Source organism: Triticum urartu, chromosome 4, assembly GCF_003073215.2.
Source record: "Triticum urartu cultivar G1812 chromosome 4, Tu2.1, whole genome shotgun sequence".
Classification (NCBI taxonomy): domain Eukaryota; kingdom Viridiplantae; phylum Streptophyta; class Magnoliopsida; order Poales; family Poaceae; genus Triticum; species Triticum urartu.
Window position 1 is genome coordinate 581,969,028 of NC_053025.1, and position 16,453 is coordinate 581,985,480.

The window sequence follows — 16,453 nt, forward strand, 5'->3', positions numbered from 1 at the left end:
ATTAAGCTTGGGGATGCTGATATGTCTCCAACGTATCTATAATTTATGAAGTATTCATGCTATTATATTACCAACCTTGGATGTTTTATATGCATTTATATGCTATTTTATATGGTTTTGGGACTAACCTATTAACCTAGAGCCCAGTGCCAGTTTCTGTTTTTTCCTTGTTTTTGAGTTTTACAGAAAAGGAATATCAAACGGAGTCCAATTGACGTGCCAATTTTTGACGATTTTTTATGGACCAAAAGAAGACCCCGGAGTAAAAGAGTTGGGCCAGAAGAGTCCCGGGCTGTCCACGAGGGTGGGGGCGCGCCCACCCCCCCTAGGCATGGGCCCTGCCTCATGGACGCCTCGGGCACCTCCTTGACGTGAGACCGATGCCAAAAATTCCTATAAATACAGAAACCTCAGAAAATTAACCTAGATCGGGAGTTCCGCCGCCAGAAGCCTCCGTAGCCACCGAGAACCAATCTAGGCCCTCTCTGGCACCCTGCCGGAGGGGGCCATCATCACCGGATGGCATGGAGGAGGATCCCGGAGGGGCCATCATCACCATGAAGGCCAAGGACCAGAGGGGGAACCTCTCCCCATCTAGGGGGGAGGCCATGGAGGAGGAAGCACAAGGGGGAGAACCTCTCCTCCTCTCTCTCGGTGGCACCGGAGTGCCATCGGGAGGGGAATCATCGCCGCGGTGATCGTCTTCATCAACATCACCATCATCATCATCACCCTCATCTCTTTTACGCGGTCCACTCTCCCGCACCCCGCTGTAACCCCTACTTGAACATGGTGCTTTATGCCACATATTATGATCCAATGATGTGTTGCCATCCTATGATGTTCTGAGTAGATATCCTTTGTCTTTGGGTTGATTGATGATCTAGATTGGTATGAGTTGTGTGTTTTACTTTGGTGCTGTCATATGGTGCCCTCTGTGTCACGCAAGCGTGAGGGATTCCCGCTGTAGGGTGTTGCAATATGTTTATGATTCACTTATAGTGGGTTGCGTGACTTAAACACAAACCCGAGTAAGGGGGTTGTTGCATATGGGATAAAGAGGACTTGATGCTTTAATGCTATGGTTGGGTTTTACCTTAATGATCTTTAGTAGTTGCGGATGCTTGCTAGAGTTTCAATCATAAATGCATATGATCCAAGTATAGAAAGTATGTTAGCTTATGCCTCTCCCTCATATGAAACTGCAATAGTGATTACCGGTCTTGTTAACAATTGCCTAGGACAATTCCGCACACCGATCCACCATTATTCCACACTCACTATTTATAATATTTAGTAATATATTCTAACTTTATGATAACATCACCTATTTTTATATTTTAGCTCTCCGATATCATACAAAGTTATCCTCTTCATACCCACAACATTATTTTATTTCTCGTTGCTAGTTGGAAGCAAACGTTCGGTGTACGTAGAGTCGTATCAGTGGCAGATAGGGCTTGAGAGAATATTGATCTTACCTTTAGCTCCTTGTGGGTTCGACACTCCATACTTATCACTTCCACCTTTGTAAATTGCTATGATGATTCCTTGCACTTGGGGATTATCACCCGACTAGTATCCGACACGGAGGATTGGCTGCCTTGGTGCAAGACCCAATAATTGACGGATACCATCTCACCGAGTCCTTATGGATGGCGGCAGTAGTCTGAATCTGATATATCAGGACACCGTCCGCAAAATGGGGATAGATCGGACAAGAATCAGCCAAAGCAATGCTACCTTTAAATGAGTAATACCAGACCCAGAGGCCCACTGCATGGGCTCTCTAGTACTAGAGGTTGTATTCGGTTCTCCCGACAACTTCCGAAGCGAAGAATTAACCTTCGACATCGCTCCATTCTGAAGCGGCCATCATGCACTACTCGGGAGAACGACCTTCGCTTGTTTTAATGGAGTATAACATTATGCTTATCTTAAGCTTAAGATGCCCGGTCCACGTGGCATCATCATAGTTAGCGGAAACACAGAGCAATCCTCACGTAAGGAGGAATACGTGGCGGCTCTAGCAGCCAATCACTGAACAGCCTCTCCAACCAGATGAAATGATCGGTCGTCAAGACCACAGACACGGTTAGACGAGTCCGGCGCACCACTAGCTGTAACAACTCAGATAAACCTGAGATTGGGTCGATGGATACACCCCCATAGGTGGTGCTAGGGGTTCCAGCATGTAAAATGGGCTACAGTTTGGCTTGACCCTATTTAGATTGCATTTTAATGGTTCATTAAGAATAAGCAATTTTTCGCACAAAGACTTTCACCTACGTTTTTCTCTTTTATAGATGATCATCGTGCTACACCCTTCCAGAATACGGCACAACAAAGACACAGGCGCAGGCGTGCAGTAGGGCCCCACTCAAAGGCTTCTTTTTATATTAAGACCCTGTGTAACCTTTTTTTACTGTCTCTTGTTGCTTCACTCCTTCCGGATACTCAACAAAACTGAAAGGGATGCTGGCGTTATTGACATTTCGTCACGTCGGACTAATGCAAGTACCTGGAGATTAAGGGCTCATAATCGAGGGCGTTACTCAGCCCAGTATATGTTGTAAAGTCCGAATACCTTAGGGAGTGTTCCGCGTCGCGAGTTTGGCCTTATATGCATCAGCTCCGAATCATGTCTTTGGTCAATAGTTGGGTTTGCCCGACACCCGTTGTCGGTGTCAAAACCGGCGGATCTCGGGTAGGGGGTCCCGAACTGTGTTTCTAGGATCGATGGTAATAGGAGGCAGGGGACACGATGTTTACCCAGGTTCGGGCCCTCTTGATGGAGGTAATACCCTACGTCCTGCTTGATTGATATTGATGATATGAGTGTTACAAGAGTTGATCTACCACGAGATCGTAGAGGCTAAAACCCTAGAAGCTAGCCTATGGTATGATTGTATGTTGTGATTGTTGTATATCTCTATCGACTAGCCTGGCCTCGGTTTATATAATGCACCAGAGGCCTAGGATAACAAGAGTCCTAGCCGAATACGATGGTGGGGAGGAGTCCTTGTCTTGATCGCCAAGTCTTGTGGAATCTTCCTTGTATGCGGCAGCTGTCCGAACTGGCCCATGAGTATGCGGCCATGGGGGTCCTCGGCCCAATCCAACTGATCGGGAGACGATGTGATGAGTACCCCCTAGTCCAGGACACCGTCAGTAGCCCCCTGAACCGGCCTTCAAGTTAGGAACGCTCCTCGATTCTTCCAAACTGTTCTTCATCTTTGGTCGTCGGTCTTGAAAACTGGTTCAACAAATCTTCTCATCTTCGATCTTGACCGACCTTTAAACGCGTCTTAACTGACCGTCGGCTTCTCCCTCTTCGGTCAGGGACCGAAAAGTGTTATGTACTCCACCTGTCGAGAATATCGACAGTGTTTCCGATAACCAGGCAACTGGGCCATAAGGCTGTAACAGACAAAACGCGCTCAGGGAACTTATGCTATATTACAGACGAAGTGTAAGAAGCATCTTTGAAGAAAATAGTACCCCCACCGATACCTTTCTTCGGTGCTCATTATTGCTATGAGACTTGTGCAATAGATTTTTTATACTCATGAGTTCCGTTGTGTGCCGACCATGATTGAAAACAATAAGAGCGCTAGCTTTTGGTTTCACCCAGTCTGAGGTCAGAGCTCGGAGGACCCGGAGTGATGCCGAAGTCCCCGGCATGGGGTAATGAAGTGATGACGGAGCCCCCCATCCAGCCGAGGTGACACCAAAGGATATAGTCCGACTGGATCATTTTCCTGTGCACAAAAAATAGTGCAAACCGGAGATAATAGTAATAATAATAAAAAAATCGTTGCATAATAAATAATTTATGCAAAGTGAGTAATAAAAGAAATATGGCCTGGCGCCAAAGTCAATGTGGATGCAGGGTGTCAGCGTGATGCGGTAAAGGCGCGGCAAAGCCTGAATTCACAGGTCGGTCCGAGTTCCGGACGCGGCGTTCGCCGGACTATGTACGGAAACTTGACCGAACCACCATGCGATCGTCGTTAATGCGGCCACCATTTGATAGACCTACGTACATATGATGGACAAACCAGAGTAATAATTCTTTGGGAAAAATGAACCCAAACAAGCAAAAAATACTAGGATTAATAACACCTGGTTTATTTGTTGTAGCAATCCGAAGAAAGGTGATTCCCAAAATTGGGACTCGATCCGCGCACCCATTGCCTGATGGGCGATAAAGCGACGGCACGGTGATGCTGGCAAAGGTTGGCTTGCCGAGGCAAAGCCCTCGGTCCAGCTAACGTGACGGAGCTGGTCGGCTAGTGACGCCGAAGTCTCCGGAGTATAGGTTGATGAAGATATGGCGAAGCCCCCGGTCCAGTCGAGATGTCGAAGCCTCGGTGTCAGCCGATGAGTCGAAGTAGGTCGGTGTGATGGACACCGGCTTGAAGAAGCAACAGTGCGGCCCTGCCGATGCATGTCGTGACGTGGTCGATGCCGGCTTGATGAAGTGACCGTGCGGCGATGCCGGTATGCCCGCTCTGTGTAATCCGTGGGGCGGCGATGTTGGTGATGATTTATCCTTCGCAATGCCGGACTCTTGTTCGGCTTGCCGAGATGATGATCCGAAGAAGTTGAGATCGGCTCAACAAAGTGACGACGCGTCTAGCGCAGGTCGGCAGCCGTGGAGCAATATTGCCGAACTGGTTTGACACCAGCATGATGTTGAAGATTATGTTCAAAAGATTTTAAAGTTAGTGGGATGTGTTCGGGAACAAAACACAATACCCCATACAAAACTTCCTTCGAAAAGGATGTCCGAAATCCCGTTCATAGAAAAGATGAACTCTTGTCGGATTCATTTTCGCGCAGAAAACAGATCCGATAAGTGATGCACTAATCGGAAGGTTCCCAGAGTTTGGACGGTCGGATCGAGCTGAAATTTTGAGGGATGGTAGATATAGGAATTCCGTAGTAGATCAACGGTTGGATCTTCCAAAGGACGTCCGAGCTAGAAGCCGGACACCACGCCCGAAACTCATCCAGATTCTCGTCCAGATTTGACAGGGCTCCGGTATATCGTAGATTGTCAGAGATTTTTCCATCGGAACTCGACGAAATTTTCCAGGGTTGTTGTAGACTCGATTCCACACGATTCCACCGAAGCGATCATTAAAACGACACTTGAGGAAACGGTGACGGTGGATAAGCGTTCGCTGTCCAAAAAAATAGCACGGTCGCCCGAGGGCAATGTTGACGTTGAGCCCCCGATCTCCATGGATGATTCCTCCATGATTTTGATAGAGATTGGAGTTAGTGTTGATGAAGGCCCTCGTCCGAACATGACGATCGAAGGCAGGGGACACGATGTTTACCCAGGTTCGGGCCCTCTTAATGGACGGACACAAATTCCCCCCTTCAAAAACCGGTTTACTATGTGTCCACTGTCCTTACTCCATGCAAATCACGGTACCTGCATTATCAAAAGATAGCGTACGCGGTATTTATGGCATCCCGGAAGCTGCGACACTACTTTCAAGAGTGTTCGATAATGGTAGCCTCGGAAGTACCACTTAACGATATTATAAACAACCGCGACGCGACGGGCCGGATTGCCAAATGGGCCATTGAGCTCCTCCCATTCGACATAGCTTACAAGCCATGGCGAGCTATTAAGTCGCAAGTTTTGGATGACTTCGTCGCTGAGTGGACGGAAGCCGAACTCCCTAAAGAGTACGGCACATATTCAAACTGGATCATGCACTTCGACGGCTCCAAAATGTTGGCTGGTCTGGGGGCTGGCGTCGTTTTGACGTCCCCAACATGAGATACCGTCCAATACGTACTATAGATAATGTATACGGACTCCAACAACGCAGCCGAATATGAGGCCCTTCTACATGGTCTCCGGATGGCAGTATCCATGGGCATTCAATGCCTAGAGGTGCGTGGGGGTTCGAACCTCGCGATATCCCAAATAAATGAAGACTTTGATGCCAAGGATCCAAAAATGGCAGCTTATCGCAATGCCGTCTTAAAAATGCCAGCTCGGTTCGAGGGGCTCGAATTTCACCATGTGACTCGGGAAAACAATCAGGCGGCGGATATCCTCGCCCGCATCGGCGCAAAACGCGACGCAGTCCCTCCCAACATATTTCTAGAAAGGCTCTTCAAGCCATCCGTAGCATGGGAAGGGGACACCGGTAACAACAGTCTGGACCCGGCCAAAATACCTGTTACCGAACTCTCTGACACAATCGGAGGCTCCGCCACCGAAATAACACATTCAGCCCACGAAATAATGGCCATTATTGCCCCGTGGATAGAACCATTCCTGGCCTACCTAACTAGATAGGAACTTCCGGAGGACCAAAATGAGGCACGCTGCATAGTGCGGCGATCCAAGGCCTACAGGGTCCATGAGGGAGAATTGTACAAAAAAAGCCCTACTGGAGTCCTTCAAAGGTGCATCTCCGAAGACGGGGCAAACCAGATGAGTACCCCCTAGTCCAAGACACCGTCACTCGTGTTTTGCTACCTTATGTTCCGCTCTATCGGCTAAGGTGGCACCGGGAGAACTACTGCGATTGTGCCCTGGTTCATCTGGATGAGCACCTCAGTAGAGAAAGCCGAAAACTGACTGTCGTGATAAAGCGCGAGACTGGTCAACCACTCGATGACTCAGCGGAATCTTCACGATTCCTCCGCATTAATGAAGGACCGGTTTCCCGGTCATGTATGTACGCGCACCGTGTTCAGATGAGCGCGGAAGTACCAGGGGCTATATAGTAGCCCCACCGTCAAACTCCTATGGCTAAGTGAAAGTGTTAAAGCTATATAGTCCGATTGCCTTGTTCGCCGCGCTGTCACCTCCTTAATGGACCAAGACGTTGGGTCAAGTGTGAATACGCGCTTTTCCAAATACCCCCACATTATGTGCGTGGGGGCTGAAGCCGATGACTGCAAACTTTCATGTTATATACATACATAAACGGCCGCACAGGAGGCATCATAATACTTTCAGGCAAAAGTATAAACACAGCCCTTATAACCCAAATAGCATTGTTTTTACAATTGGGATACATGTCACTCAAACATGATACTCTTCGAGCACTGAGCCTCTATTAAACGAGCGCCTTCTAGGACTTCTTCAAAATAGTGCTCAGCCGGGACCTGGCCTACGGCCGGATCCCGGGTTGCAATAGCGGTGGCCTCCAACTCTGCCCAGTATGTCCTAACGCGGGCAAGGGCCATCCATGCACCCTCTATGCACGCCGACCTCTTTACAACGTCGATGCGCCACAACACCAAGGAATCGTTGCACTAAACCAAAATAACTATTCGGCCTTGGTCCCTTCGGCCAAAGATGATCCACGACAGACCTCATGGCAAGTCCGGACAACCTATGGAGCTCGGCCCACTCGGCCATTTGTTCATTTAATAGCAGCGGACGCGTTGGAGCACTAAACTGCGACCAGAACAAACTTTCCACTTCATGATCTTTCTGATCTTTGAAAAACTCAGTCGCATCAGCAGCACTCATTGCCAAGTCCGAATACGCGTCTGCAGCACTCCATAATTGATCCAGAGGGCATACTTCGGATCTCCGAACTTCGTCCGCAACAAAAAGGGCTTCCCAGCCATGATATCTCCGGCATGTCAGAGCTCCTCCTTCGCCGCTCTGATTTCAGAGCGGGTTTCCTTGGCTGCTTCCATGGCTTTCTTCAGGTCAGCCGCTTTTGCTTGGCTTTCCTTTTCAAGAAGCTCATATCGGCCGGCGGCATCTTTCAGCTCAACAGCCATCTTGGCTATTTTATCTTCGCTCTGACGATGAGCAGTTTGTTCGGCTCTTAGGTCTTCAGCCGCCTTTAGGGCGGCCGCATCACTTCTCTTGGCTTGTTCCTTGGCTCGGGCAAGTTCCGCCCGAAGGGTCTCCACGGCGGCAACTCCATCTGCAGTCACAGCATATTATAGATGCTAGCATCATGCTCCTCTTAATATTTGTTGACCACCCGAAAATACATACCCTGTGCCTCGTCAAGCCGCTTGTTCACAATCGCAATGTCGGCATCTGCCGCGTCAAGTTGCCGCCTCAGTCCGGCAAACTCAACAGCTCGGCCAACCACCAGACCCTCAGCCGCCTGCACATGAAAGCACCACGATCATTACCTGGGACTATGATCCTCGGTTTGCCGCCTCTGGACAACAACCAGAGTCTCATGGGCTACTATCTGTACAGAGCACACCTAGCATGTGCGGTACCGTCAAAAAAATTATATATTACTTTGCGTACCTCAAAGCCTCTTAGCAGGCTCGTAAAAGCCTCATGCAACCCACTTTTGGCGGATGAAATCCTCTCAGCCACCGTACCCATTAAAGTACGATGCGCCTATGAGATAGCCGCTTGCTCCAAAAGACCCATCAATGCGTCCGGTTGTGCACCAGACAATCCCAGACTCTTTCTGTTGCTCTCCTTAGGAGCCGAATACTCCGGACTTCGGGTGGCCGAAGGGTCACCTTCTGGCCTTGGCGAATCAAGAGAAATCCTCCGTGATGACACCTCAGGGTCGTCCGCCCCAGGAGGCGGGGAGACAGGGGGAGGCGTTTCACTCTCCATCATCTCCGGAAGAAGATCCCCCAAAGACAAACTCCGTCGAGAAGGGCTACGAGTCGGACTACAAGATATATGTCTCAGTTATTGTCCTCGGAGATAAAGCAGGATATATTTACCAAAATTACTCTTGTTCACTTACAGCTCGGTGGAGGGCTGCCCCCCTTGCGGGCACTGTGTGGTAAGGACGCCCTCCGGGGCAGGGCCCCCTGGCGAAGGTTTCTTCCCTTGTTTGGAAACCTTTGTTTCCAAGTCTTCAGAGGCGGTCCTTTTCCTTCCTTGGGGAGAGGGGATTCTAGATTCTTCTCCCCGATTATCCTCCTTCGCGGAGACACGAATTCCCCCGGTTTGGATGAGTAATGCGTGGAGCCCGCTTTCGGCTTCTTTATTCCTCCCTTTATCTTCCCCTGATGGCACTTGATAAGGTGCGTGCTCAAGCATCCTGGCTACTACAGGATCCGGTGAGCCTTCGGGAAGGGGGGCCGAACACCTGATCATCTTCGCCTTTCTTATCCACTCCTGACCGAGAGCGATTTTTTTAGAATGATGTTGTGACAAATAAAAAGACAACATGTTCGGCCACAGAATTACTTACGTGGGTATCTAGATGGTTGCAGTTGAGACCCGCATCCTCAGTGGTGTCCGGACACTTTATTCGCAATTCGAAGAACAATCCATACATCTCTTCGAGCGTCACACAGAAGAATTGCTGAATAGTTCGCGGTCCTTCCGGGTTGAACTCCCACATACAGAGAGATCGACATTGGCATGGCAGGACCCGATGAACTAGCATAACTTGCATTACCTTGACAAGACTGACATCCCTCTTGAGGAGATCTCGCATGCGACTTTGCAATGTTAGCACGTCATTAACTGGTCCCCACTCTAGCCCCTTGTTGACCCATGACACCAGTTGCGGCAAAGGGCCCGAGTGGAAGGCGGGGGCAGCTGCCCACTTCATACTTCGGGGAGCTATGATGTAAAACCACTCCAGCTGCCATAAGTTGGACACCTCCGGGAAGGAACCCTTTGGCCATAGAGCATCGGCGCCTTTGCTTATTATGGCACCTCCGCATTCTGTGTGTCGCCCATCGATCGTCTTCGGCTTCACATTGAAGGTCTTGAGCCATAAGCTGAAGTGTGGGGTGATGCGGAGGAAGGCCTCACACACGACGATAAATGACGAGATGTGAAGGATGGAATTTGGAGCTAGATCATGGAAATTGAGCCCGTAATAGAACATGAGCCCTCTAACAAAGGGATCCAGACTAAAGCCTAGCCCTCGGAGGAAATGGGAAACAAATACGATAGTTTCGTTGGGTTCGGGAGTGGGGATGACCTGCCCTTGAGCAGGCAGCCTGTGCAAGATTTCGGCGTTCAGATACCTGGCTTCCCTTAGCTTCTTGCTGTCCTCCTTTGTGATAGAGGAGGCCATCCACTGACCTTGAATGTTGGATCCGTACATGGTTGAAGGTCCAAAGCTCTTAGCCTGAGCCTTGGGTGTTGGAACTCGAGGTGGGGGAAGGGAAGGATCGAGCGCGAGAAGAAAAGGACATGCCTTGTCCCCTTTATAAAAAGGGTGAATACCAAGAATCCTCTGCGTGACCGTTTGGAACTTGCCTAAAATCGAGGAGTCATACTAACAAGCACGATTGGGTTACCCACACCCATATTGATGAGAATCCCGTGATAAGGGGAACATGATCTCTGCTTCGACAAGACGTGCCAATAAAACTAACTCGCAACACATGCAATGGCGGGCTTGGAAAAACGGTTCGTAATGACCAGACCACGGCAGGATGTCACGTTATGAAAGGTTGTCAGCAGATTAGATTTGTGGATTATTATACTCTCTACGGTGGTATGTGGAATTTGTTTTACAGAGCCGGACACAATCCTTGTGTTCAAAATCTTCTATGGAGTATTTGGAGAAGGAACCCGCCTTGCAATGCCAAAGACAATCTGCGCGCCGGACTCATCGTCATTGAAGCCTGGTTCAGGGGCTACTGAGGGAGTCCTGGATTAGGGGGTCCTCGGACAGCCGGACTATATACTTTGGCCGGACTGTTGGACTATGAAGATACAAGATTGAATACTTCGTCCCGTGTCCGGGTGGGACTCTCCTTTGCGTGGAAGGCAAGCTTGGCAATTCGGATATGTAGATCTCCTCCCTTGTAACCAACTCTGTGTAACCCTAGCCCCCTCCGGTGTCTATATAAACCGGAGGGTTTAGTCCGTAGGACAACAACGATCATAATCATAGGCTAGCTTCTAGGGTTTAGCCTCTACGATCTCGTGGTAGATCAACTCTTGTAATACTCATATAATCAAGATCAATCAAGCAGGAAGTAGGGTATTACCTCCATCGAGAGGGCCCGAACCTGGGTAAACATTGTGTTCCCCGCCTCCTGTTACCATCAGCCTTAGACGCACAGTTCGGGACCCCCTAACCGAGATCCACCGGTTTTGACACCGACAATGGCCACCGGTGATGATTTCCCCCTCCGGCAGGGTGCCGGAATAGGGTCCCGATTGGTTTTTGGTGGCTACAGAGACTTGCGGTGGCGGAACTCCCGATCTAGGTTAATTTTGGGGGTTTCTATATTTATAGGAATTTTTGGCTTCGAGAACAAGTCAGGGGGTCCACGAGTCAACCACAAGGTCGGAGGGCGCGCCCTAGGGGGTTGGGCGCGCCCTCCACCCTTGTGGAGGCCTCGTGGCTCTTCTGGCCCAACTCTTTTGCTTCGGGGGCTTCTTCTGTTCCATAAAAAATCTCTGTAAATTTTCAGGTCATTTGGACTCCGTTTGATATTCCTTTTCTGTAAAACTCAAAAACAAGGAAAAACAGAAACTGGCACTGGGCTCTAGGTTAATAGGTTAGTCCCAAAAATCATATAAAATAGCATATAATTGCATATAAAACATCCAATATTGATAATATAATAGCATGGAACAATAAAAAATTATAGATATGTTGGAGATGTATCAAGCATCCCCAAGCTTAATTCCTGCTCGTCCTCGAGTAGGTAAATGATAAAAATTGAATTTTTGATGTGGAATGCAACCTAACATATTTATTCATGTAATTTTTTTTATTGTGGAAAGAATATTCAGATCCATAATATTCAAAAGAAAAGTTTAAAATTGACATAAAAACAATAATACTTCAACCATACTAACACGGCAATTATGTCTTCTCAAAATAACATGGCCAAAGAAAGCTTATCCCTACAAAATCATATAGTCTGGCTATGCTCCATCTTCATCACACAAAATACTCAAATCATGCACAACCCTGATGACAAGCCAAGCAATTGTTTAATACTTTTGATGTTCTCAAACCTTTTCAACTTTCACGCAATACATGAGCGTGAGCCATGGACATGGCACTATAGGTGGAATAGAATATGGTGGTTGTGGAGAAGACAGAAAGAGGGAGATAGTCTCACATCAACTTGGTGTATCAATGGGCTATGGAGATGCCCATTAATAGATATCAATGTGAGTGAGTAGGGATTGCCATGCAACTGATGCACTGGATCTATAAGTTTATAAAATCTCAAAAGGAAACTTAGTGGGTGTGCATCCAACTCACTTGCTTACAAAGACCTATGGCAATTTGAGGAAGCCCATCATTGGAATATACAAGCCAAGTTCTATAATAAAAAATTCCCACTAGTATATGAAAGTGACAACATAGGAGACTCTCTATCATAAAGATCATGGTGCTACTTTGAAGCACAAGTGTGGTAAAAGGATAGTAGCATTTCCCCTTCTCTCTTTTCTCTCATTTTTTGGGCCTTATCTTTTTTTAGCCTCCTTTTTTTCGTCCGGAGTCTCATCCCGACTTGTGGGGGATTCATAGTCTCCATCATCCTTTCCTCACATGGGACAATGCTCTAATAATTAAGATCATCAAACTTTTATTTACTTACAACTCAAGAATTACAACTCGATACTTAGAACAAAATATGACTCTATATGAATGCCTCCAGTGGTGTACCAGGATGTGCAATGAATCGAGAGTGACATGTATGAAAGAATTATGAAAGGTGGCTTTGCCACAAATACGATGTCAACTACATGATCATGCAAAGCAATATGACAATGATGATGTATGTCATAATAAATGGAACGGTGGAAAGTTGGATGGCAATATATCTCGGAATGGCTATGGAAATGCCATAATAGGTAGGTATGGTGGCTGTTTTGAGGAAGGTAAATGGTGGATTTATGGTACCGGCGAAATTTGTGCGGTACTAGATAGGCTAGCAATGGTGGAAGGGTGAGAGTGCGTATAATCCATGGACTCAACATTAGTCATAAAGAACTCACATATTGCAAAAATCTATTAGTCATCGAAACAAAGTACTATGCGCATGGTCCTAGGGGGATAGGTTGGTAGGAAAAGACCATCGCTCATCCCCGACCGCCACTCATAAGGAAGACAATCAATAAATAAATCATGCTCCGACTTCATCACATAACGGTTCACCATACGTGCATGTTATGGGACTCACAAACCTACACAAGTATTTCTCAAATTCACAATTACTCACTAGCATGACTCTAATGTCACCATCTTCATATCTCAAAACAATCATAAGGAATCAAACTTCTCATAGTATTCAATGCACTTTATATGAAAGTTTTTATTATATCCCTCTTGGATGCCTATCATATTAGGACTAAAATTATAACCAAAGAAAATTACCATGCTGTTTAGAGACTCTCAAAATAATATAAGTGAAGCATGAGAGTTCATAAATTTCTACAAAATAAAACTACCATCGTGCTCTAAAAAGATATAAGTGAAGCACTAGAGCACAAGATAAACTACTCCAAAAGATGTAAGTGAAGATCAATGAGAAGTCGAATAATTATGTAACTATGTGAAGACTCTCTAACATTTAAGAATTTCAGATCTTAAGCACTTTATTCAAACAGCAAGCAAAACCTAATAAAAGAAAATGCCGCTCCAAGAAAAACACATATCATGTGGTGAATAAAAATATTGCCTCAAGTAAAGTTATTGATGAACGAAGACGAAAGAGGGGATTGAAGGAAATATGCCCTAGAGGCAATAATAAAGTTGTTATTTATATTTCCTTATATCATGATAAATGTTTATTATTCATGCTAGAATTGTATTAACCGGAAACTTAGTACATGTGTGAATACATAGACAAACAGAGTATCCCTAGTATGCCTCTACTAGACTAGCTCGTTAATCAAAGATGGTTAAGTTTCCTGACCATAGACATGTGTTGTCATTTGATGAATGGGATCACATCATTAGAGAATGATGTGATGGACATGACCCATCCATTAGCTTATACATGTTCCTCAGACTATGAGATTATGCAACTCCCAAATACCAGAGGAACACCTTGTGTGCTATCAAACGTCACAACGTAACTGGGTGATTATAAAGATGCTCTACATGTGTCTCCAATGGTGTTTGTTGAGTTGGCATAGATCGAGATTAGGATTTGTCACTCCGTGTATCGGAGAGGTATCTCTAGGCCCTCTCGGTAATGCACATCACTATGAGCCTTGCAAGCAACATGTCTAATGAGTTAGCCACGGTATGATGCATTACGGAACGAGTACAGAGACTTGCTGGTAACGATATTGAACTAGGTATGAGGATACCGACGATCGAATCTCGGGCAAGTGACATACCGATGACAAAGGGAGCAACGTATGTTGTTATGCAGTTTTCCCGATAAAGATCTTATGTAGGAGCCAATATGAGCATCCTGGTTCCACTATTGGTTATTGACTGGAGATGTGTCTCGGTCATGTCTACATAGTTCTCGAACCCGTAGGGTCCGCACGCTTAACGTTCGATGTCGATTTGTATTATGAGTTATGTGATTTGATGAACCGAAGTTTGTTTGGAGTCCCGAATGAGATCACAGACGTGACGAGGAGTCTCGAAATGGTTGATACATAAAGATTGATATATGGGAAGGTTGTGTTTGGACACCGGGATGGTTTCGGAAAGGTTATGGCATTTTTCGGATTACCGGGGGTTACCGGAACCCCCCGAGGAGTTAATGGGCCTTCATGGGCCCTAGTGGAGAGAGGAGGCGGCGTCCAGGTGGTGGCGCCCGCCCCCACAAGCCCAATCCGAATTGGACTATGGTTTGGGGGGCCTCTTTCCTTCTCTTCTCCTCCTCCTTCACTCCTTCTCCTAGTGGGAATAGGAAAGGGGGGGCGAATCCTACTTGGACCGGGAGTCCAAGTAGGTCTCCCCCCATGGCGCGCCCCCCTTGGGCCGGCCACCTGTCCTCCCCCTTTATATACGTGGGAGGGGGCACCCCAAAGGCACACCAAGTCTTCTCTTACCCGTGTGTGGTGCCCCCTCCACAGTTACACACGTCGGTCATATCGTCATAGTGCTTAGGCGAAGCCCTGCGCCAGTAACTTCATCATCACCGTCACCACACCGTCGTGCTGACGAAACTCTCCCTCGTCCTCAACTAGATCAAGAGCTAGAGGGACGTCATCAAGCTGAACATGTGCTGAACGCGGAGGTGCCGTACGTTCGGTGCTTGGATTGGTTGGATCGTGAAGACGTTCGACTACATCAACCGCATTATTAAACACTTCCGCTTTCGATCTACGAGGGTACATGGACACACTCTCCCCTCTCGTTTCTATGCATCTCCTAGATAGATCTTGCATGATCGTAGGATTTTTTTTTGAAATACCGTGTTCCCCAACAGTGGCATCCGAGCCAGGTCTATGCGTAGATGTCATATGCACGAGTAGAACACAAAGAGTTGTGGGTGATAATAGTCATACTGCTTACCAGCAACGTCTTACTTTGATTCGGCGGTATTGTTGGATGCAGCGGCCCGGCCCGACATTACATGACCACGTTTATGACACTGGTTCTACCGACATGCTTTGCACACAGGTGGCTAGCGGGTGTCTGTTTCTCCATCTTTAGTTGAATCGAGTTTGACTATGCCCGGTCCTTGTTGAAGGTTAAAACAACACACTTGACGAAAAATCGTTGTGGTTTTGATGTGTAGGTAAGAACGGTTCTTGCTAAAAGCCCGTAGCAGCCACGTAAAATTTTCAACAAAAAAGTAGAGGACGTCTAACTTATTTTTGCAGGGCATGTTGTGATGTGATATGGTCAAGACGTGATGAGGTATAAATTGTTGTATGAGATGATCATGTTTTGTAACAGTTATCGGCAACTGACAGGAGCCATATGGTTGTCGCTTTATTGTATGAAATGCAATCACCATGTAATTGCTTTACTTTATCACTAAGCGGTAGCGATAGTCGTAGAAGCAATAGTTGGCGAGACGACAATGATGCTACGATGGAGATCAAGGTGTCAAGCCGGTGATGATGGTGATCATGACTGTTCTTTAGAGATGGAGATCAAAGGCACAAGATGATGATGGCCATATCATATCACTTATTTTGATTGCATGTGATGTTTATCTTTTATGCATCTTATTTTGCTTAGTGCAGCGGTAGCATTATAAGATGATCTCTCACTAAATTAGTATAAGTGTTCTCCCTGAGTATGCACTATTGCTAAAGTTCATCGTGCCAAGACACCACGTGATAATCGGGTGTGATAAGGTCTATGTTCACATACAATGGGTGCAAGCCAGATTTGCACATGCAGAATACTCAGGTTAAACTTGACGAGCCTAGCATATGCAGATATGGCCTCGGAACACTGAGACCGAAAGGTCAAATGCAAATCATATAGTAGATATGATCAACATAGTGATGTTCACCATTGAAAACTACTCCATCTCACGTGATGATTGGACATGGTTTAGTTGATGTGGATCACGTGGTCATTTAGATGACTAGAGAGATGTCGATCTA